This window comes from Condylura cristata, unplaced genomic scaffold (assembly GCF_000260355.1).
Source record: "Condylura cristata isolate star-nosed mole 26May11 unplaced genomic scaffold, ConCri1.0 scaffold00022, whole genome shotgun sequence".
In the NCBI taxonomy this organism is placed as follows: domain Eukaryota; kingdom Metazoa; phylum Chordata; class Mammalia; order Eulipotyphla; family Talpidae; genus Condylura; species Condylura cristata.
The window spans coordinates 5,069,585-5,094,252 of NW_004567123.1; the positions used below are offsets into that span (position 1 = coordinate 5,069,585).

The window sequence follows — 24,668 nt, forward strand, 5'->3', positions numbered from 1 at the left end:
GCAGGAGGGAATTGAACTCATGAGGAAATGGCTTTTAGATTCTCAGTGCAGTGCTTTAACCCGCTGCACCACCAGGGAGGGCCCGGGATTGGGTTTTAATGCATATGACTTGTGTATGTGTATGAGGAGGTGTTGGAGCAGACATGCACAGAGGAAAGACCATGTGGGAAGATAGATGGCCAAACAGAAGCCAAGGAGGCCTTAGGAAACTAGCTCTGCAGATACTTTAATCTCAGATCTCTGGCTTCTAGACTGAGAAGATAAATTTCTGTTGTTTAAATTCCTCCAGTCTGGTGCTTTGTTATGGCAGCCTCTCGACCTAATACAGTGGTGATGCTGGAATTGGAACCCAGGCATGTGGCTCTGCTTATCTCCTTATCACTCCACTCCCGGGGCTGGAAAGTGAGCGAGGGTGTCTCTATCAGTGATGCTCTCTACCACCAGTAACCAATGTGTTTTAAAGCAGACTGGTCCTTCTTCCCTACAGATTTCAAGATGAATGTATGAAAATGCTAAGAGGAGAAGCAAATTCAAAGGGAGGCAAGGCCCCCTTCCCCCTCCCCCCCCCCAAAAAAAACCCAGGTTATTTAAAATAAGATGAGGGGAGTTTTTAAGTTTTCTGGGATCTGGCTTGGAAGTTGGAGATCAAAAAGAAAAGTCACCCCTCAGAGCTTCCCTGTCTTCATTACCTCAAGGTTAGGTTATGCAACATATAGCCTTGTCTGAACTGGGACTGAGAATGCCTGCTGGGATACCACTGCACTTTCTGTTACAACTCTTTTTTACCATGGTTGCTGTGATACAGATAGAGGATGTATAGGCTTCAGACATGTGGGCACTGCGGGATGCAGACTTTGGGGGAGGGGTAGACTTCCTCTAGGACAGCCCCTGGAGGTCCTGGAAGGTGCTTGGAATACCCTCCAAGAACCCACCTTGGTTAGAACAACACAGATTTTTTCTTAACCACTGTTTGTCCCTGAAAATCTGCCCTGAAACAAAAGTCATAGATGGTGTACAGCATTTCCTATTTAGAAAGACTAAATAGGAAAGACCTCAATGCTGAAGCCAGTTCTATTGGACATCTTAAATCTTGCTGCTTTGACAGTGCAGGTATTGCTTCCATTCCTCACTAGCTGCTGGTAGACGATGACGGGGAGAAGGGATAACATTATGTCCATGATTGCCAAAGCCCTGAAGCTTCTTGTAAAATATCTCTGGGCCACACTCAGTGATGTTTAGGGATATATTTTCTTCTTAATCACTAGCAGAGAAGGTTGACACACACATTGGCAGGCAGTACAGATGAAATGGATTCAATGATCATTCCAAGGGAGCCCTATGAAGTCAATTTCACTTGTCCCCTATGACTATAAGCTCTGAAGGCTTGGTCTCCTTCCATTTGACCTGGCATGCACCCCCAGTATGTTATGGGAAGCCATGCATTGCATCTAAGTGTAAGTTCCATCAGAGCAGAGGCTTCACCTGCTTGGTTCACTATAATTGGACACTCAATAAATGCTGATAAATGAACGAAAGAGTAGGAGATTGGTCCATTGATCTCTTGTCTAGTAGGGAACTTGAGACATCTGTAGAGGTGGTTTGCTCCTTTGCTTTTTCTCATTCCTTGAAGAGGCCATGAAGGTTCTATTTCGTACAAGCAGCACCTTGGACAGAGCCATATCTGGGCTCTTGGAGGAGCCATGAATTGGAGGGGTGCTGAATTGTTCCAGAAGAGAGGAGAAGCCATGAATTGGAGAGGGGCTGACAGTCTTATGGGTGTCTCAACATTGATTGACCATAAGCCTTTAATGGTTCTTAAGAATTTCAATAACCTCTGGGTAATCAGACATTTCTGGATCCATTTTCTGGTGGTGATTTGAACACAGAAACTTCCATTTACTGCTTGTGTGGCTCCAAAAGCAGTGGTAGAATCTAGGTCTTCGAATGGCCTGGGAGTGGGGATGTCACAGCATTTGCCAAAATGTTGCTAAGAACTCATCTCAACTTCCCTACCATGATGTCCTCTAACTATATGCACATAAAAACTCAGAGAATGTTCTGTCCCAGATGACTCTGTCAGGAGTGCATGCAGTAGGCTCAGACAGGTAACATTCAAACCCCTTCCAAGGAAAGACTCATTGCTCAGTTCCAGATCTATGGTCATCAGGCAGCCTCCAGCTGTCAGCTCCCTGGGCTGAGTCTTTCACAGATACAGAGCTTATCCTTCCTGGCAGCACACATTCACTGACTGAGAGGCAGGGATGCACAGACATGGCAGTTCCAGCCCAAATGGGGCTACACTATTGCAAGTAGGCCAAAGCTTTGGAGACCCAATCACAGTCTGACTGGGTCTTCCTCTGTCTTTCATTTACCTTGCACCCAGAACTTTGTCTCAGTGCTTGTACAAAAGTCAAGTGATGACAGTCCATAGTTAATTCCTTTATAATTTCTAGATTCTGGTTTGGTCCCCCCTAGTAGATTTTTTTTTAAAGATAGGACAAAAACAAATCAACAGCAAATAAAACTAACTAGGAAAGGAATTAGATGGTTTGGTGGGGTAGATCTATTTCAGTGTGGTCTGCTCAAAGATGAAGACAAAGACCACATAGTCTGTGCAATTAAAGCTTAAAGGGTGAAGGCTTAATAAAAAGATTGTGGTCAGACATGAAAGCCACACTAATTAAAACACACAAAGAATGTCAAAACTGGGATGGGAAGAACACACAGGACTGTGGTGATGGCACATGGATGGGTGCACTGGTGGTGGGAAGTCCAAGTGGATTGCAACCGAGATGAAGAAATGTACAAAATGAAGAATAATGTAAAAAATGTATTTATAAAATAAATTAAAAAAACCCACAAACACCGTCACCCCCATCAAATTTCAATTTGATGTGAGATACTAACCCAATGGGTTATTTGATCTTCTTTGAACACTCCTACCAATTCTGCCTCAGTATTTGTTGTCAGTCTTAGTATTTGTGGGAGAGTAATCTAAGATTCAAGTCAGGGATCTACATGGGTCAACCAAAGCAAGGTCACATTTGCTGGTGGAATTTTAACCAGAACTTACAAGGCATTTAGAGGTGTCTCAGAGTTATACACCTTCTAGTCTACAATTTGTGCTGGGTCTTTGGTTAATATGAGCCTGCTGTGTATTATGCAAGGGACAGGATACAAGTGCATAGGTGATTGCACTTGCTCTCCCAGTGACCAGAATAATTATGTGCAAACTGGGTAAGGAAAACAGAATGGTGTGAAGATGCAGGTTCCATGGTAAAGACCAGTTTCTGAATGGGGAGTTTATGGGCCCCTGACACTGAGGAACAGCTGGCAGGAAGGAAGGGCTGAGCTGGGTCTTGCAGAAAGCACATATCAGGAGAAATACTTAATAGGTAAAGTCTAAGTAATTTACCTTAACTGAATATTTGCTACATACCTGGTACCATTCTAAAGATTTTGCATGTGTGAATTCATGCACCTATGGCAAAACTCCACAAGGGCTAAAAACTATCATTAACCCATTTTACAGATAAGGAAGTAGACATGAAGAAAATTTAAGTAATTTGCTCACTGTCACACTAGTAGCTGGTGGCAGAAATGGGGTTCAGTTCAATACTCTAACTCCAAATTCCAAGTGCTTCATCATACTCTCAATCCCAGTTTTTTAAAGATGTAATTCCAGCCAAGCCCCACCATTCACCAGAAGTGACAACAAACACAAGATTGGTTTCTGCCTGGCTACATACCCAGATGGAGGTTAGCAGACTCAGTTGAGCACTGTAGACAGGTCAGGTTGTAGAAGTTAGACAGCAAATCTAAGTTCACATGTTGTGATAGATTTCACTGCAAAATGGCCAACTGGCCAATCATCCTACAGTGGGTGGAAACCTGAGAGGCACATTTTCATGTTTCCACCTATTCAAAGATAGTCTGCATTTGTGGTGAGCAGCAATGGCCCTAGTCTCATCAGCACTGGTATCTACAATTTGGAGAATGACCTATGTTCACTAGAAACTCACCAGACACAAATTTCCCCCACCCTCATCACACTGTTGAAACTGTTTATCAGATGGTTGATACACATAACCAGGAGACTGGGCAAAAGCACTGAGTGAGAGAAGCAAGATTAAAAAAGATATCAGCAGCCAGTGCCAAAACAAACAGGGAAGGTGTGAGAGTAATGAATGCAAAGATTCTTCCACCTAAACATAGCACAGGGTGGTGCATGGGAAAGATACCTGGGGATTGGAAAAATACCTGTTCAAAAGTTGCCATAAGACAAGAGTGGGAGCCAAATGCTACCCAAACCAACACAGCCTCCAGCTGTGGGCATTTCCTGAGATGGGCAAGGAATGGACATATGTCAGTGCTCAGCACGGATACCTCATGAACAGTATCTTCCCTCCACTCGGTGAAGCTAGTGACTATGCATGAACATCTTGAGAAGGGAAGGTCTTGAGGCCAAGTTCCAGAAGAGACGTTTTGAGAACATAAAACAGTTTCTGTCCTGGGTGTTCATGTGAGATCTGAACTTTCATTATTTATTATGCAGGGAAGAGAAGTAGTTTGTTTTGGAAGAGATGGTTGGAAGGGCACCAACTATCACATATTTCAAGAAGGAGATTTGAACACAATAACATAAAGAAAAAGTCTTCCAAAAATTAATAGAAGGAACAGTGGCAAATGGTATGCTTTGCAGCCTTGAATGATAAACCATTGAAGAGGGTTCTTGATGCTTGTTTTTCCATCAGTCAGTCAGTGGATACCAAGTCATTTAGGCATTGGGGATACAATGGGAAGCAAATTGCCTATCTCTATGACACCCCAGTGTAGAAAGGTGTATAATAAGTTAACTTTTTAGTAAATTATATAGAATTTTCTGTGGTAATCTGTATTGTGGAAAAAAAGAAGGTAGAGAAGGGACTGAGAATTCTGGGTGGGGAAGGGAGTGAACTTTTCAGTAGGGTGAACATGTAATGAGATGGTGATATCTGACTACACAAGATGGAGGTGAGAAAGCGAGTATACAGATGTCTGAAGCAAGAATGTTCCTGAGAGAAGGAAGAGGACACAGGCAGTAGTATGGTGTGTCTATACAAGAGAAAGGAGGCAGTGAGGCTGGTGGGAAACAAGAGAATGGTGACTTGAAAGAGATGAGATTAGAGGACACTGGAGACCATTCTTTGACTTTTACTTTGAGTATGATAGGACCCTATGAAAGTGATGGTAGACTCCTTTGGCCTTCAAGCATGACTTTATAACTACTTTCTGGAGAGAATTACAGGGGGTTAGAAAGGAACAGGGAGACATAAAGGGACCTACTACAGCAATTGTGAGAGATGGAGGAGGTTTGGCCAGAGTGGTAGCTATGAAAGCAGTGAGAAGTGGTCAGATTCTGGATGTTTCTTAAAGATAGAGTGAACAGGACTTTGAACATAGGGTCAGGGGTATGGATTCAATCGAGGATAACTCCAAAATTTGTTTCAGTCACTGGAAAGATGAAGAAAGGAGGGACATATATATATTTTAAAGATTTGTTTATACATACAAGAAGTGGGGTACAGGCTAGAGATGCAGGGGGTGAGAGGATTCACCATAGTGGGGAACAGAACAAGTGGATTGACTGAAATACACTGCTGAGGAGAGCAGCAGGCAAGACAGGAGAGGTCTGTCACACCATGTGGGTCACCTCCCTGGCTGGGGATTGAACTTGTGCTGCAACGCCTGCGGATAGCTTCATAGTGCTATGTTTTAACCCGTTGTGCCACCAGAGAAGGCCCCAGAAGGGTCATATTTTTGGGAAGCGTATGGATTCAGGTCTGGACATAGTTGGGATGATCTGTAGGTGGCTGGGAATAGGGGTCTCCAGTCATCTGTGTGTGGGTTGTATTGGAAGCTACAGTCCCATGGAAGTGAGAGTGGAGAGAAAAGTGAAAACATGGTCAGAAGATGAAGATGGAGCACTCCAGTACTTCATCCAGTGGAGAGAGGAGTCCGAAGTTTGGAGGGGAGGCAGGGAGATGAGGGGAGAGCTATGACCATAGGATGCCAAAGTCAAGAGAGGGATTTGCTTTTAGGAGGGAGAGGACAACTTTGCCAAGTACTGCTATCATACCAAGTAAGAAGGTGGAGAATTAGCAATAGATTTAGGGAGTTAGGAGGTTGTTGTAACTTTGATGAGAACAACTGAGGAGAACTCAAGGGCACAAGCCTAATTCAAGTGAGATTAAGGGCTCATTTAAGGATACTGCATTGGGGGAAAATATGGACTGAATAATCCCTAATGTCCCTTTTGAGCCCTAAGATTCTACACTTTTATTATTCTATTCATAATGGATGAAGAAGATCTGGTTTGTGGAAGGGAAGGCAGCTGAAGAGGAATAAGCTACTTTATTCCAGAAGGTCAAAAAAGTTTGTGAGTCAGGTTTGGTCTTGACCAAAGGGCATACCAGTCAGACTGAATGACAACAATCATTCAATCATTTACATAGAGACTGTTCTGTTTAGAGAGTCCTGATTATGAAATCAGGAATCCAAATTGAGGTTGATTACTGTTTTCAAAGAATCTTTGAATAGGTTATAGTCACTTCCTTTTTTCTTTCTATCTCAAGAACCATGTCAATGGATGGATTTCCCCTTTTAAAGACAGAAAAATAGGCAGGATCTTGCAGTGGAGAAAGATTGGATGAGCTTAAACTTATGTCCTAGACCTACTGAATTTGCTGTGTTTCCTGAATTGATGAGATTTACCCCAAAGGCTTCTTTCTGGGAAATAGTCACTAAGATTTGGGTTTAGATTTAAATTTTAGTCCCCACTACCATCCTCTTTGTAAAAAGAATTTAGCATTTGTAAAATAAATACCTTCATTTTTAGGGTGGGAGAATGAACTGGAGTCCTGTGCCATTTTCTGTGATACAGTGTATAGAGGACACAACTACTTCATCTATCAGCATCGACCATTCCATGTGTATGTTGGAAGTCCATACACATAGTACCTCTGATTCTGCTGGAATGTTCTCTGGCCATCAGTCTCCTGTGCCCTCATGTGGGGCACACTGGAAGTGCTGGGCAGTCACACCTTCATGGTGTGACTTTAGCTTCCCACCAGAGATAATGGAGTTGCTGTATGTATACCCTTCTTTCCCTCCCCTCTCCAGAGAGAACCTGAAAGTGTATTCCTACCATCTCACAGAGTTGCCCTTAGGGACTAAACTCCTGATGTCTGCTTGATAGTACATCTCTGATTACCTTACTTCTTTTCCTTGTGTCTCCTTTCCAAATAAATTGCTTATTTTCAAATCTTTGAAGGAATACTTCAAGGGGACCCAAAATTTGACAGGAAATAAGGTCTAAGATCTAGCGTCCCCAGAGTTTCCCATTCCTGTTCATGGCCATTCCTACCACGAGGGAGCACAGGGGGCTCTCTCAGGGACATAGAGTATGACTGGGAAAGAGTGGGCACATAAGTGGGGGATGATGTCCCATCCAGGTCCACCCTCTGTCTTAGTCAAAGTTTTCTCATTTATAAAATGGGTGGGTGGACTACTATATATCTAAGGTCTGTGTTAGCACTGGAATCTTCTTAGTTATTCTTTCTCTTCAGTGTATCCTGTGAAAGTAAAGTAATGTTTGTGTGGGCCTCCCTGGGTGCACATGGGATTCAAGTGCAGCACTGTGAAGCTATGTGCAGTCATTGCAGCACTAGTTCTATCCCCTGCCAGGGAGTTAACTCACATGGCGCAGCAGATCTTTCCTGTCCTGCCCACTGCTTCCTTCAGCATTGTGTTTCCGTGGATCTGTCTGTTCGGCTCCCTGCTTGGTCTCTGGTGAATCCTCTCTCCCTCTGCATCTCTGGCCTGTGTCTCAGTTCTTGTATGCATAAATTAGTACATCTTTTTTTTTTTTTTAAAAAGTAAAATAACATTTTGTAAAAATATTTACAAAACACCAACGGAGGAGAGAATGAGAGAATGGGAATGAAGTGGAGGAGGAAAGAACAGAGAAGAGTAAGTAGGGAGAAGAAAAAGGGAGTGGCAGAGAAGAAAAAATATGAAAATATAACAGCTTTCAGGGAAAGTATTATTTCATTAGAATTCGAGCGATATACTTTAGTGAACTCAGAAGGAACACTCACAAGGTTCTACTTAAATTTCCTGGAATGCAATTCAACACCAACTTACTGACTGTATAAATCAAGGATTCATGGTTAAGACCAAGATGAACAAATGCTCATTCAATTTGGTGGCAAACTTTGTGAAATTTGTTTCTTTTATTATTTCCACATGATTCGTGAGCCTAAGAAACCCCCAGACCAAACTCTTTTGGATAGCAAAGCCCTTTTTAGAGAAAGAAACTACTGTTGTTCAAGCATAATAAACCTGAGCATAGTGATAGAGGAGAGACTCCTTCAGGTAAACTACTAGAGATGAGATTAATCTGTATAACATAAGGTTTTCCAAAACATTTATGTTCCTAGAGAAACAACCTTGTCCTTGCTGTGATGGGCCATGCAGGGCCTCGCTCTTGCAGGAATCTTCAGCAACCCTCACTGCTTCACCTGCTACCCTCATTAACACCCCCGATTCAAGCTGTGATTCCCCCATAAAATGGTAGAAGGACATGAAATAACAGCTCCTCTTCACCCCTCCTATTTAGTTTCCCACAGTCATAAAAATCTTGGTATTCAACAATTTCATCAAGTTTTCCAAGTCTCTGTCCTAATGCTTTAGTATCGACTCACTCTCATTGGGAGGGTCGGGTCTACGTGGCATCATGCTTCTCTTACTTTCCTCTTGAACTGAGAGGGTTTCATCTTGTTATGCCTTTATATAAGGGATGTGAACAATTCTCTACCACATGAAGTCTATGAAATTTGCATTTTATAGGATATTATGATGGAAAACAGAGAGTCCGAAACTGGACAAAGAGACCGATGAAATAATGAAGTGGAAGAGATATTATTGTTAAACAAGGAAAGAAGTATTAGGGCCTCCTTTTTTTCAAGTGCGGATTTATAAGTGAATATTGTGTGTTTTTACAACTCTGCTTGCCTATGCAACCTGCTAACAGCAGGGACTCAGATCTTTGAGAACCCTGGCTCCAGTATATATAATACCCTTAGGTCCATCTAAAAAATATTGACAATCTCCTTTTCAAAAGCCTTCTTTGGTGACATGGTGAATGTACAGAGACAATAAAAACATACCTGAAAAGGAAGGTCACTGACTTGCTTATTTTTCCTCATAGAATTGAATGTGCTAAAGTGAGAAGACACCAACAAAAGGCATATGTAACTATAGGGCAAACTTTTACTCATGCTGTAGAAGAATGCAGTGGGATCTTAACATCTGCACATTTAATTTGTCAGTCAATCATTTACCAAACTCTAAGTTCCCATTACTTGTTGCCTTGAACATACATTTACATCTTATGTTACTAATTGCTATTTACTTGCTTGCACAATTTTCTCCCATATCACCATCACCAAAGGAAGCAGCTATCAGAAGAAATCAGTTTGATAGACAAATGTAGGATTCTATCAGAAAGTTTCATCAGCACATAACAAAATAAACAACAGCAAATAACAAAATAAATATCAGCAAATAACAAAATAAAACTAAAAGAGAGCTACAGCTTTTTCTTCTTGAATAAGAAAAGATGATGTCCCACTGTGGAAATCAGGGAAAGTTTCTCAAAGGAGGTTATACCAAATGCAGCTTTCAAGAACAAAAATGACTTGCACTTCAAAAAGGAGATAATGTAGAATGAACATAGATGAATAAGGTATGTGAGTTAGGAGGAACAATACATGTATAAGTATATGCAGAGGGCTAATAAAATGAGGGCCAGATAATAGGAGTTCAGTTTTGCTGTAAATGTGGACAGGTGATTGACAGCCAGAAGTGGAACAAGGCTACCAGGATGGTATGTTGTCAGTGGACTTGGAAAGGAGGGGTCAGTCATGACAACTATGATGAAAGAACTGATCAAATTTGATAATGGGTTGTCATGAAGGTGAAGCTTCAAGTGCAAGTGACAGAAACCAAAGGATGCACTTAATCTAATTGAAGAACTCAGGTGGGATGGTGTGATGGTAAATTTTATGTATTAATTTGACTGAGTCACAGGGTACTGAGATATTTGTTTAAATGTTGTTTATAGGAATTTCAGAGAGGGTGTTTCTGCAGTTGAGAGCCCTTCCCCGTGTGGGTGGGCCTCACCTAATCCATTGAAGGTCTGAGTAGAATAAAATACTGAGGAAGAAGGGATTCTTTTTCTCTACTGTCTCTGGCTAGGATTTTGAATTCCTGTTTTCAGACTCAGATTTGGCTGGAAATTATACTAAAGATTTTCCTAGTTATCAGGGTCTGGCTGGAACTGTACCATCAGCTTTCCTGGGATCTCTAGCTTGCTCACTTAACCCACAGAGACTGGGTTAAATCTCAGCTTCCATGATCAGGAGAGATAATTTCTTATAGTAAATCTCTTTATCCATTTGTTTATCTTATCTATCCATCTACCTGCCTACCTGCCTACCTGCCTACCTGCCTACCTACCTACCTACCTACCTACCTACCTACCTACCTACCTACCTACCTACCTAATATCCTCTTGGTTCTGTTTTCTGGAGAGCCCAGACTAATACAGAATGTGAGTCAAAGAGCTTAATTCAATATTTGGACCCTAAATTGGAGGTTGTCCGAAGACGCAGGTTGAAGTGATCTGGCAGCCCATTTAAAAACTAAGTGGGAAAAAAAGCCAACCACAGAGATGGGGTGCTCACAAGAGGAAGCTGAAATTATGGGGTTGGATGAGTCTTTAGATTGGATATTTATAGCAGGGACAAATGAGACTTAGGATAGCTCTTTGCGGGAAGGAATGACCCTATTTGGGGTTTAGAGAAGAGGGGTTTCAAGAGGAATAAAGCATTTTGCAAAATGGGGCAAGTGAAAAGGTCACCTAGAGGGAAAAGCTGGATTTGTCCAGGAAGAGGTTTTTGAGGAAACTTGAAGAATCAGTTTAAAGTAGGGAGTGGGTGGCCCTCCCTGGTGGTGCAGCAGGTTAAAGCACAGCACTGAGAATCTAAAGCCACTTCTGCATGAGTTCAATTCCCCCCTGCCCCGGAGGTGACCACATGGTGTGGCAGACCTCTCCTGACCCACCCGCTGCTCCCCTCCGCAGTGTACTTCGTCTATCTGCCTGTTCTGTTCCCCACTCTGTCTCTGGTGAAGCCTCTCACCGCCCCTGAGCCTCTGGCCTGTACCCCAGTTCTGTATGCACAAATAAATAAAATCTTTAAAAAAAAAAATAAAGTAGGGAGTGGGAGCAGGAGATGAGAACCTGTTACAGGTTTTCAAAGAATACATTAATTTTTTTTTTTAAATCTCAACTGTCATTTATTTTGTGCACCTTTTAATTCATATTAATGATTTATCCATTTTTATCAATTAACTTTCTCATTAGCAGAAACCAATTACATAATTATCATTATGAAATATACAAAGGGACAACAAGGGAAAATCAAGTATAACTCAAGACTTCAACAAAATAATTCTTAAGAGAGTAAGACTGCAGGTATAAGCCATTCTTGGAGAAAGTTTGCTGTTAACAAGTACACTGAAGTACAAAGTATAGTCTAACTCACAATAGCAGAAGAAAATTTATAGTTGAAGATACCAGACAGGGCTTAATTAACACTATTCACATATAAAATATTAATATAGTCATTTAGCTGTGATGAGCACTTTTCAAGTACAGCAAGGTGGTAAAACTATGTATCAATAAATCTAGCTCAAGAATTCAGACTGAACATTTACTCTTTGAAGGGTTTCTGGCATGCAGAAAACAGGACTAACAGGTTTAATCTGTTCTTCTTCCAAAAGTTACATAGCCAACAATTCCAAATAAAACATGAAATAGATCCACTTTATCTTCTGGGCTGTCTGCAAATGTTTCTTCATCTTGACAGGCTAAGATGAAAACACACTGTTTCTTTTCTATCAATCCAAGGAAGCCTTCCAATTATCTCTACAGAAGACAACATCTGCCATGAATAGCACACATCAACTCACTTGTATGTCCATCCACTGAGTCCACCCCATGGTAACTGTTGTTCACAAAACCACCAATGGAATACGTCAGAACTTACTTGATGCAACTGACTAGTGATAGCCAGGAATTCTGTGCAACAATAGATCTGTCCAGTCTGGGATTCAAAACCTGGCCTGCAACCCACGAGCAAAATTCACATATGATAAAACAAATTTGACTGTCTTTTGTGCAGCATCCAGGACCCTTGATGAGTCAAAGTTGCCACCACACAAAAAGAAAATCTTGTAGTAATTTCTCCCCAAATGTCTCCAGCAAAAGAACTGTTCTTCCTATAGACTGAACAGTTTTGTTTACGTCAATAACATTACTACTATCATACAGCAATATCTGCACAGCACTGAGCATATAAAAGATGAGGATCAGGTTTGATACTAGAACTAGTTCTACCATGGGAGTGTTGACATGACTTAATAAATATTAGAGCTTCTCTATTTACAAGCTGAAGTTGTCCCATGAGTTCATGACAGTCAGGTTCCAATGCCACTCATTCTCAAATGCACAGGCATACAGCATTCATAGTCATCTTTCTTTTAGCCACAGGATGTAATGCAATCTTCAGGCTTCTCTAGTGACAGGGGATTGGGTGCATCTCACTTGACAGTAACATTCTCCTGCGGTGTGCCTGTTACATGTGGACAACCCTTCTGAACAGCAGCACAAAAACACACCCATATTCACCATGGCTCACATAATTTATATTTAATTAATATAGGATTAATTTAATATACTTAGGGGTTGACTCATTTCTGGTGGCCTTTCTGAACTTGGCAATTTCTTCTACATGTTTACATGTTTCTTCATTAACTCAAAAAGGAAATTGAGCTGTATGAGTTAATTCGTGAAGGAGTTAGAGAGGCTGCAGAGGAGTAGGAGTGACAGGTGAAGCAGGTGTTAGGCACAGCTGGCTGCACACTGTCCCCCACACACTGCAGTGGCCCAGGAGGCTGCACACAGAGCACAATAGCAGCCTTCAGTTCATAGATTAAGTGACAAGTTGAGTATGTGCTGGCCAGTCACTCTCCCTCTCCAGTAGGGTTCCCACATTTGTAAAATGAGGACCTGGATATCCTCGTTTTGCCCTAGTCTGTTCATTCTTGGGTGATTCTTGACCTCCCCTGACTTCTCCCCTCTCCAGCCTCAGTCCTGTATGTCCCCATGCCCCTCAGTCATCCTCCTAAGGGACACACTTAGGGACCTAACTTCTAAGGGACACACATGTTTTCTATATATTTATAGCAAAAAAAAAAAAAAAGAGGAGCTTAGTTCAACACTTCCTTGGGCTCTAAACACACACTCATTTAAGTTAGATGAATGTCCTTTGTAAAGCAGTGTTTCAGATGAAAATTTAGTGAGCATTCTGAGAGTTTTATAGGAGCTTCAACTCTTCTACAACAAATATATGTTTCTACATTTCAGCACCAGGTAATTTTTAAACACTGTTGTTACAGACCAAAAAAATAAAGTCAATACTAAATGCCATTATTTCTACAGGTACTTCCTGACCCAGTCTCAACCCCTGATGTAAGAGGTTAAGTGACAAGTCACCCTCCCCATGTTGGAAGCTTCTAACCACTCAGCAAACAGTATGAGAACAGAACAGGTCCAAACACTGCCAGCTTCACGTGCACATGGAACCCAAGTGGGCTATCTGCCCTTAGCTGCACCCCAGAATAACTTTCAATGGGGAGGAGTCTGTTGAGCACCCAGCTCCAGGCATGATTCCACAGGCCCCCTTTACCTCAAGGAGACAAAGAGTGGGAGGGTGGCTGGCTTGGCCAACTTTAATGCGCTGGGCTGCTCACTACAGCTAAATGGCACGTGAAGCTTGGGAAGGGGGAACAAAGGGCACAGACCTAGCCCAAGGATGATTCCAGACATTAAGAACAACTGTTCCCCAGGTGGAGATTTGAGTTGGAGGTCAAAACTGGCTTCCAAGTGGGCACAGCTATTCAAAGGAAGGAAGGAGGACAAATGAGGGACAGATTCGTCACTTCACATCCCATGGAACCGACTGCTGCTGCTTCTAGCCGCCAGTGAATGGAGGGGCTGGGAGAGAGCAGCTTGACAGCCAGAATTATCTATTTCCTTACAAAACTATTAAGTGGTACTGGTTTTCTTTTGGTTAGGCAAGTTCAATGAGTTGCATCATGAGAAAAATTGAAGTTTTAATAAAGATTTAGTAGCTGTGATTTTGATGGGGAAGATGTTGAAAAATCTGGTCACTAAACAGAGACTACAAGGATCCAGTCAGAAAACCTATGCTATAAAATAGTATCTTCAAAAAGAAGACCACATGTGCTGATTTGTGGCAATCTGACAGGCAGGCCGAGCAAACCATCAGACTGCCCAATGCAGGTCCAGTGTTTCAGCACCCGAACCTGACTTCCTGACTTAACTCTTGCATCTGGAGATGGCATAAAGCTAGATTACACTAATGTTCCAATACGGGTACAGAAGGAAGGGAAAATGGAGTGCTAGAACCCAGGACAGCTAATCAAAGGTCATGAAGAAGAGGGGATCATTGGGAATGTGAAGGACAGTGGGTGAGTTTTGGAGTAGGACAATGAGAAGGTAGTTATGATGAAAGACTGAATAATCTTGTAGTATTGGAACAAAGGTTGAGCACAGGGAGGTGCTTTGATAAAAGGAAATGGAGCTTTGACAAGAGATAGGAGGAAAGGCATAGGATGACAGGGAGGGGATGGATTCCTGAGAGTCAGCAGTTGGGGGTTTTGAGACACCATCCTAAGACATCATCAGCTGTGGTGGAGCCTCACCTGGGTCATGCTAAGGATGCAGTCACAAGGTTTAGAACCATCTTGTACCTGGAAATATCCAGGGTAACACCCAGATTTCTGAATCCTTTCCACTCTATGCAACATCACCCCAAGAAAAAATGTGCCTGAGTATGTCCCTAAAACATTGTCCTGATTGCAAGAAAATGTTTTACAAGGCCTTTGGGAGGCTTCCACAGCCCTGTCCAGTGTCCAGCGCCCCCCAGCCCCTGTCCACCGGCATCACTGGCTTTCCTGTGCTCCTCTTATCTGTCCCTTTGTTCCTACCTTAAGGGCTCTGCATGGTAGTTCACTCTGCTGGAGTGTGCTAGGTTTTCAAATGGTTTCAGGTCATAGCTCCAAAGATTCTTTGTTTCTTGAACCATTTTCAATGATTGCTTGTCACTAACATTACTCTATTTTCTTACTCACTCCTCACTCCTTGCTTGTCACTAACATTACTCTATTTTCTTATCTTCACTCTACTTCTATTTTGGAAGTTTTCTGATTTATTGTGTTATTGCTTATCATCTGTCTTTCCTCCACTAGAATCTAAGTCATACAGTAGTTCAGGGGCCTATCTGGCCTTGATCACATCATCTCCTTAAGCTCTACACTATCTCCTAGTAAATGGTCACTGACAGGGCAAGTGATTGGAAATCCTTACACAAATCTGGAATGAGGGGGTTCAGCACAGATACAGAGATGGAAGGAATGAAGGTTCTACTCTTCTCTCGTATTCCAGGCTCACTGTAGATGGGAACTAAGGTACTTAGGAATTCAGAGGTCTTTTGATTATGGGCATGCATGGCTCCAAGGCCGTGATAACACTTTATTTCAAAGTGAACAATTTAATGAATAAAGAGAACTAAAGGGAAAACATGCACTCAAATTCTACAAGCTCCAGGATACCTCTTCTTTCTTTTGATGGAAAAAGGACTTCCTGCTTTTGGACAATGGCTAAGTGCTCTGACAATGGCTCACATGCTGGGAGAACAGGTGTTCAGACCCCCAAAGGATCTGGTCATAAGTGAACAGTCATTTCACACTATTGATGTAGTTCATTGATTGTATCGCTGATGGGCTTGCTTGATACCTGAGAACCAAGAGCATACAAACAACCCTGGAAATATCTACAGCAACCCTCCTTCCGAGGTGCTCCCTTTTCTTTGGAGAGAAATTCTGAAACATAAGTTGCTTACACAAGCTCAGGGAGCACCATTATCCCATGTTCGGTGGGTAGATGCAGTGGTATGATCAGGAGCACTAAGATCAAAACCCCACTGAGTTTTAGCCCAGGACTGGGACCCAGTGAAGTCAGCCCCGATCCTGGATGAATCAGGATCCTCAGGATCCCTTTGCTTTACAGCACACAGGGGCTTGGTCCGCTGAGCTGGCAGGGGCTAGAAATTATTCCTCAGGATCCTTTTGCTTTACAGCACACAAGGGGTTGGTCCACTGAGCTGGCAGGGGCTAGAAACTGCAGCTGGGGGAGGGAAGAGGTGAGAGAGTTGGAAGTGAACCCACTGCTTGGGTAAAAGAGCCCCAACTTGGGTTGTAGCTTTGTGTGAACGTTTACTCTGAGCATTTAACCTGAGCCCTGGGTCTTTCTAGGTAGTATGAGCCAGACCATACCACCAAGGATTCAGAGACAAAAGTGTTTTAAAGGACAGCCCTGAAGTTGCCTCCTTGGTCATATAAGAATCCACCTCCATCTTTCCTGCTTGTCCCTGAAACGGAGTTGACGCTTTTCAAATAGCAGCCAAGGGCAGAATGTGCTGGATGGATCAATCAAGGGCAATCTCAATGAACCTGGCCGAGAGGGAGGGGAGCGGGGAGGGTGGTGGAGAGGTAAACCTCAGAGGTTTCCTGTTGTAGAAGGTCCCATTACCATGGTGTATTGATATTTGAAAGAACGTAATCTTCATTTAGGCCTATACACATTTCAATACCTACCTACCCCTGCAGTAAGCAGTGTAGAGTTTGTTAAGATGTAGCTCAAAAAAGCATCCCAGTCTCTGAAAGGAGACAACCCCTGGGTCTCTCAGTCTCCAGTCTCAGCACTTTCTAGAAAAGACTCTGAAACAAATGGCTTTAAGAATACCCCATACATGTAGACTTTGAAGCTGCATAACACCTAGGATACCTCTTCTTCTGTTGTCAGATGTGTGTTTCTACAATCTTCTACCATGGGAGGCTCCTCTGCACTGTTTTGCATCACTGGCTAAATGTGCCCACCCGGATTAAAATACACATCCTGGAGCTGGAAGGGATCATGCTTAGTGAAATAAGCCAGAGAGAAAAGGAAAAATACTGGATGGTTTCACTCATAGCAGGAGCATAAAGGACCAGGGGAAAAATAATACTGGTAATGAACAACTATATACAGAGACATTTTACGAGGACCAAGTGGGGAATGGGATCAAAAACGGGGAGGGGGAGTGCACTGGACTATGGTGATGGCACATGGGTGATCTGGTGATGGGAAGCCCACGAGGATTACAACTGAGATGGAAAAAAGCACAAAATGATGTAAAAATAAACCATTATATTAAAAAAAAAAAAGAATACACATCCTGGAATAAAACCATCTCACTCCAAACCCCAACTCTGCTCTTCCTGGCTCTGTGGACAGTGGCAAGTTTATCCACATCCTTCTCTGGGCTCTATTATCTGACCTGTAAAATGAGAAGAACTACACTATGGGGTTGGTAGAAAAATGAAAATGAGTTAATAAATATAGTTTTGAATGAACTCAGCTGAGTTAATGTAATAAGGTTAATCCCAAACAAGATGGCTCATACTAAAACTTTAAAATTAAAAACAGTGAGTAGGAGCAGAAAGTTTCCTTTTAAAAGAAGGAAAAAAAGGAAAGATGCTATTAGAGAACCTCAGACACAAGTTTTTTGAAGCTGCATGTACAGTGATCAAAGACGGAAAGTGGGGAAAAAAAGATTGTTATAGACTAGCCACAATCTTAAAGTGATGGGGTCAAGGGTCTACTGTTGTCTCAGAGTTGCGCCTGGCCCTCAAGTCTCCCAGCAACTGGGTACACATGGAGCACCCTAACTCTAATTTTCCATGTTCCAACTGCAGCCGCAGCTTCACCTGGGCAAAAAAATCACAAATTTAAAGCAAACAAAGGTTATTTTCTTGCTCATCTCTGCAAAGCAGCAGCTCTTGTATGTCTGCTGCCAGGAGAGCTGGCAGGTTACTCTCCTGGGCTGAGCTAGGGGAAGAAGGCCCAGGTCATCTTCCTTTGCCTGTAAAAATCGGGGTGTGAGCTCTTGCACTGTCACTCTGGAAAGGTTAAGACATTGTTTCCTCCTCACTTGTAGATTCCAGCTCAGGTCCAGCCTTAAGGTTTCCATTCAAATGCAGAGTTTTATTTCCCCTGCAGGAAAGAGCCCCTGGATCTGGAGGGCATAAATGTCTTGTTCCACATTAATAAAAGGAGATTGACATGGAATAAAAAAAGGCTATATAGGCTCTTTAAGTCCAGTCTTTATATATATATATATATATATATGTATGTATGTATGTATGTATGTATGTATGTGTGTATGTATGTACATATATATGTCCTTGTTTGACTTCTCTGCTTCTCCATTTAAAAACTGTAAATAGAGTTCCTATTGCCTGATGAAATTGCAATTAGAGACAGAGCTTGTCAGGAGCTCAGTCTTTAACTGCAGTAAAGACTCCCTCATGGCACTGCAGCTTAAGATGGTCTGATAAAATATCCCAGTTCTCCAGACCTGGGGTAGGCTGGGGAAAGAAGGGAAGGAGACGATAGAGAATCCTAAGGATCAAATCCCACCCTATTAAATATTGTGATTTTCATTTGTTCTTTCCCAGCTTCATCACTTGCAAACTCATGATGCCAGCAGTCTGTGGCACTCCTAGTGCCAAATCACAAAGACTGAGGGTGACCTGAGATGGGCAATGCAGTATCCCAGGTCTCACTGTATCTGAAGTCCTAGAAGGGGCCAATAGAGTGTTCACCACAAGTGACAAGAACACTGACTTGGCTGTTCAGTGAGGTCTAGCAGGGTTCTCAGGGACAAAAGCCACCAACAAAGTGACTGGAGAGTAACAGATGGATGACCAAACTTCCACATGGAAAAATAAAATATCACAATGAATTTTAGCAACCCTAATAAGTTTCTAGACCATAATGTCCTTGGTATACTTTGGAATGTGTCAGGTAATAGGCTGCCTAGTCTCTGAAAACAAACTCCTAATGTTTTATAATGGAGCTGTACTCATAGTTACAAAGTATTCATGGATCCATTTACATTCTCAGGACAAAAACTCCAGAATCTTCCATGATCTGTGATTTATCTCATTAATCTCCACTTCCAGTTCAGCAAATCATGTTGGTGTTACTTCCAAAAACATTCCAAATGCATCAACCTCTTCTTATTATCTTTACCACATGCCTCACCACAGGCTTCCTCGTTAATTTCCCTGCCGCCATCTTGTCTCTCTGAGGTACCTTTCTCCACAAAGTACTAGAGTGACTCTCCAAAGTACAAATCAGATGTTACTCTTAGCTTACAACTTGCCTTCCACCATACCCAAATCCCCATTGTGACTCTGAAATCTGACAAGACTTGCCCCTGCCAGAAGTTGTTCTCAGTCATACCCCATCTTTCATTTATTTTGATTCAGTTAATTTTTGTACAATATTTGATATCTTCCTTCAGGTGTAATCTCCATAAAACTCCCACCACCATATCACCTGTGAATCATCATCATAGTGCATCATAGTGCCTTTTGCTCTTCTCTCCCCTGTCTTGACCCTCCTCCCCGCCCTCTGCTGTATGTCTCAGATTTATAAATTACCTGCTAGTTTTGTCATTTTCCCCTCCTTCTTCATGAGGTTCCAAACTCAGTTTTTTCTGACTCTTAAACACATGGTGACTGTTCTAGCCTGAATATCCATTATTCTTACCAGCTGGAACTTCTTTCTCAGCCCTTCACATGGAGTTGCTTTCATGATACTAGGCTCCTTTGAGATACATTCCTTAATCAGACCCTCAATGCTGTCTTCCACCTTCCTCTCTAGTCATCTCCTGTCCTATTGCCCAGTGCATTTCTTTCAAGGACCATTTCATTTTTTTAACTATTATTTGATGATTTACATGCTTTTCATCTGTGTCCCCCCTACTGATCCATGAGCTCTAGGAGGGGAGGAACTTTTCCTGTCTTGTTCACCTCTGCATACCTCCACCTGCATGTAACAGGGAATGAGTGGATCCAGAAATGGGAGTCCACAATAAATCACTAACTTTTTCATGACTAAGTCTTAAGTTCTGCCCAAAGGGATGCTACTGTTTCAATCTACCATGATTTAGAGGAGCCTGGTGGAAAGTTGTGACATCTATCCATCCTTGTGGAACTCCCACAGCACCTGTGAAGCAGTTTCTGGTCTTTGTAATAGATTATGAGAGACTGTGATCTCTATCTCTATGTTCCTTTTGCGCCGAATCAAGGGCACCATATCAAGGCACCTCTTGGTCACGTATCACAGATTGACTGATTGCTGACTACAAGCAGGTAGTGCCTTTGGTTCTGTGGATAGTGGGAAAAAAGAAACAAGCTAAGCTCACAGCTTAGTGCTACAATTCCCACCCAAAAGAGAAATTACCAACTCTTCTGTAGCTTTCTCAAGAATTTCATGGTTGCTGGGATGGAGGTGGTCACTGCACATACTTTTTCCTTCTCGTTGTTTCTATTTTCTTACTCCAGTTGTGAGTTTAGCAGGCCAGCCTTTTACAATGTCCCAGGGGCAAGGGCTGTCTATCTGCTCGGATGGTATGTTTCCTCTGCTCAGAGAGACTCAATTATGCAAAACAGTGCCTGGAACCAGACTCTTCATTTCACTAGTGCCATTTTTCTGCATGGAGTGGAACAGTGTAGTATTTTCTCACTCCATTAAACTATCAACACTACCCAGAGGTATCTTCCCTGGAAACGCATTTGTAGGAAAACCAAAGTGATTCTGTCTTGTATCGATACCATCTTAGGCCAGTGGCCAGTATCTGCCCTATTCTGGGAAGACAGCCAATTTCCCAATTGTTTCTTTCAGGTACTCACCTGTACCCTGAATCATATGCAGCCCTATTAATCTCAGTAGAACAAAGACTACATGACATGTCCCCCAGACACCTGGTGTCATCAGTTTCACACAAGAGTGATCATGTCTACTAACTAAGGTATAAGAAGACTCCTGTTAGGTTGTGGGGAGTGGATCCTGCCTTCACTTGCTCTGGCTCTGGCACAAAGAATCCCTGTATATAAGATGCCCTTACTAAACTTTAAGTGTGATTAATGGACATACCGGCTTCAGTCTTTGGACTCAAATTTGGGGGTCCTTCTCAACTTTGGGGAACCCATTCATTCCTGTAGCTGTATAGCTTTCAGAATCAGTATCTGTTCACCTAACCACTCTCTGTGATCTTTGCCTCACTTAACATTTTCTTTACAGTATTTTTTTTAAAGATTAATTTATTTATTCATACAGAACTGGGGTACAGGCCAGAGATGCAGAGAGGATTCACCAGAGACAGAGTGGGGAGCAGAACAGGCAAAGTACACTGCTGAGGGGAGCAGCAGGTGGGTCAGGAGAGGTCTGCCGCACCATGTGGATCTCCTCCAGGGCAGGCGGGGATCGAACTCATGCAGAAGTGGCTTAAGCTTCTTAGTGCAGTGCTTTAACCCGCTGTGCCACCAGGGAGGGCCTTCTTTACAGTATTTTCATCTTCCTATCTTACTATTTCCTATCTCAAACTATATCACCTATGTCTGTCTGCCTCTGTATCTATCATCTTTGTCGGATATTTGATATCTCACTACCCACTCAGAATGTAAATTTTTACTAGTATTTCTCCAATGCCTAGAGCAGTGCCTGACACATAGTAGGCATGCAGTAAACATTTATTAAGGAATGAAACTGCTGTTCAAAGGTCTATAATAAACATATTCCCTCAGAATACAATCAATGAATTATTGCGTTGGCTTTAAATTTCCAGATGTAGGCCCTCCCTGGTAGTGCAATAGGTTGGGGTGCAGCACTGCAAGCAAGCAGCAGCTGCTTCAGCGTAAGTTCGATTCCCAGACCTGGAGGTGACCCATGTGGTGAGGCAGAACTCTTCTGACCTGCCTGTTGCTCCCCTCAGCAGTGTATTTTGTCTGCCTATCTGTGACTACTCTGTCTCTGGTGAATCCTCTCGCTGCCCCTGGACCTCTGGCCTGTACCCCAGTTCTGTATGTATAAATAAGTAAATCTTAAAAAAAATAAATTAAAAGATGTTTATACAAAAAAGTAACAGAGATTTAGATGGGGTGACTCTGAGGGATGGTTGAGTGTCATGACTGACAGGGTGCCTAGACAATATAATGAGGACAAAGCCCCCGATTTAAAAAAGGGCAAAGCTTGGAGCAGACTCTCCAGCAAAGATATAAGATAGCAAGTAAACATGTAAAAGAGAAAATATCTCAACATCACGTCCCAGGGAAACACACATTAAAACCACAATGAAGTGGCATTCACACTCAAGGGAATGGCTAAAATCAAAACAAAATAAAATAAAGCTGATAACACCAAGTGCTGGCAAGGATACAGAGCAGCTGTAAGCTCACATACTGTTGGTAAGAATACAAATGATTCTACCACTCTAAAAACTGTTGGCAGTTTCTTACAAACATGCCTGCTGCAATGCAATCCAGCAATCCTATCCCAGGGTTATTTACCCAAAAGAAATGATATCATTTGTTTTACATCAGCCCAGGGAACGAAACCACGGAGGTAGCATATAATACTGCAAGGCTTTGTTCTGTAATCATTTATCTATGTTGTATGATAAACAGCAATATAGTTGGGGTGGAACTGACCACATTCTGACAAGGAGCAAATGGATGGCTGATTGTTGATTAACCTAAGCACATTGTGTAACTGTAGTGCCTTTGTCAAAGTGATAGGTTCAGGAAAGATCAGGTGACCTGAGCTGGCCCAGTCAGATGTTTGTCTTGAGTACACCAGGTGAGACATGAAGGAGGGGATGAATGCGGAGAATGGGGAGATACTACCTTTTTGTTTTCTTGGTCAATGTGATCTGTGCACATTAAACTTGAAACTTCTATAGTTTTTTTTTTTTTTTTTTTTGCCATGAAGGAAAACTGTTCTTGAAGGAGGGTTCAGAGGGATAAGAGAATTGCAGAACATGAAGCTGGAGCCCTGATCAAACCATGCCTGATAAACGTTTCCTCTACTTTTCAAAGACATAAATTACCTTCCCTTAGAAGCCCATTAGAATTGGAAGTTTTTATTATATGAAACTGAAAGTCTCGCAACAAATCTAGATGTGAGTTTCAGTTCACTTCAAGGAGGCAGAATATGCCAGAAACAAATGCTAGGAGCCAAAGTCAGCTAACATAGAGATTTGGGATGGCAATGCAGACACTACTGAGATGGAGGAGCATAGGACTGGCCAGGTATACCTCTGGGCTGGGGACAACAGGGCCTGTCAGGGAAAGATCAAGCATGAGGCCTGTCAAGACCTGGCTTTGTGGGAGGAGCAGGGGAATGGCTAGGGAAAAGAAACTACCAGTGACAGTGAGAAAGCCTTCTGTAGACAGGAGGTTTTAAGCCTGGAGTCTTAGGGGGGCCCTGATTATACTGTCCAAAGAGGATTGCCTCTTGCCCAAAGCCAAGCATGGTCCAAGAACCTGAGCAGCACTGAGTAGCTGATGGCACCCCAGCAGATATAATCCTTCTGAGTCAACTGATGTGAGACTAGGACTGGGCAGCTGCCTTCAAATGGGCAGCCTGCAGATGGCATTCGGATAAAGCCTATTTTACTGGAATGTGATGGTATCTAGGGCTGCTCCAAAGGGACTTCACCTTGACCTTGGTCTACTGTACCACAAATTCTCCTAGCAGGATCAAATATTAACAAGGCCTTGAACTTTTGCTTTCTCCATGATCATGAGTTCTCTTTCTAGCCCTTCTGTCTCCTTTCCTAGGGTGAATGGCAAGCCTGTAGCCGCTACTTCTGAAGCTGGCAATTAGTATGGTTTGTGTCTTCACCTATCCTCATCCCTCAACCTCTTGGGGAATCTGGTTGCTTCTAAGAATTGGAACCTGAGATATGATGTGTTAGGTTTTGTCTGGGAAACAATAAGATAGGAACCTAGATGCAGAAGGTAAATTGGGATGTTCTGTGGGTCTTTCACTGTGTTTACTATCTGGACTCCTTTGTCTGACAGAAGTGAAAGTTCAGCGTAGATGATGCCATCTGATTATAAGAGAAGCTTCTGAGTCCTGGTCGCTGATATCATCACCCGAGGCTACCACCAGCATAATGATGTTTTTGTTTTTTTGTATTGCCCCAGGCTCCTACACTCCACATTTCTAAAGGCCACATAAAAGCTCGAGCTAATCATAAGAATGCAACAAAAACATCTGGAGAGTTTTAAATCATGGGATTCCCAAGAGAAAAAAGAAAGGATTTTATAGTCAACAGATGCGGGCTCAAGTGCAGGTTTAACCACCTCAGGGTAGCCCCCTGCCCTCAGATACCTATTTCCTTGTGTGATACTGACAGTATCATCTTAAAACCCAGCAGGTCTTCTCTCACCAATATTGAAATGTTTCTATTGTGGTGCCTGCACTTTGGAAAGCTTAATGGCCAATGCTCATTTATGTGTGTGTGTGTGTGTATAATTTTTATTTATTTTTTCTTTATATTTTTCCATTTCTCATTTATTCTTTC

The 24,668-nt window shown here is 42.4% G+C and overlaps 1 protein-coding gene and 1 pseudogene across 1 annotated transcript in view; both read right to left on the reverse strand.

The window, feature by feature from the left end:
* SLC24A3 (solute carrier family 24 (sodium/potassium/calcium exchanger), member 3) overlaps positions 1–24,668 on the reverse strand; it is a 457,509-nt gene that overhangs the window by 93,890 nt on the left and 338,951 nt on the right. The gene's annotated exons all lie outside the window — the stretch shown is intronic.
* Positions 11,791–15,275, reverse strand: LOC105853935 (annotated as a pseudogene).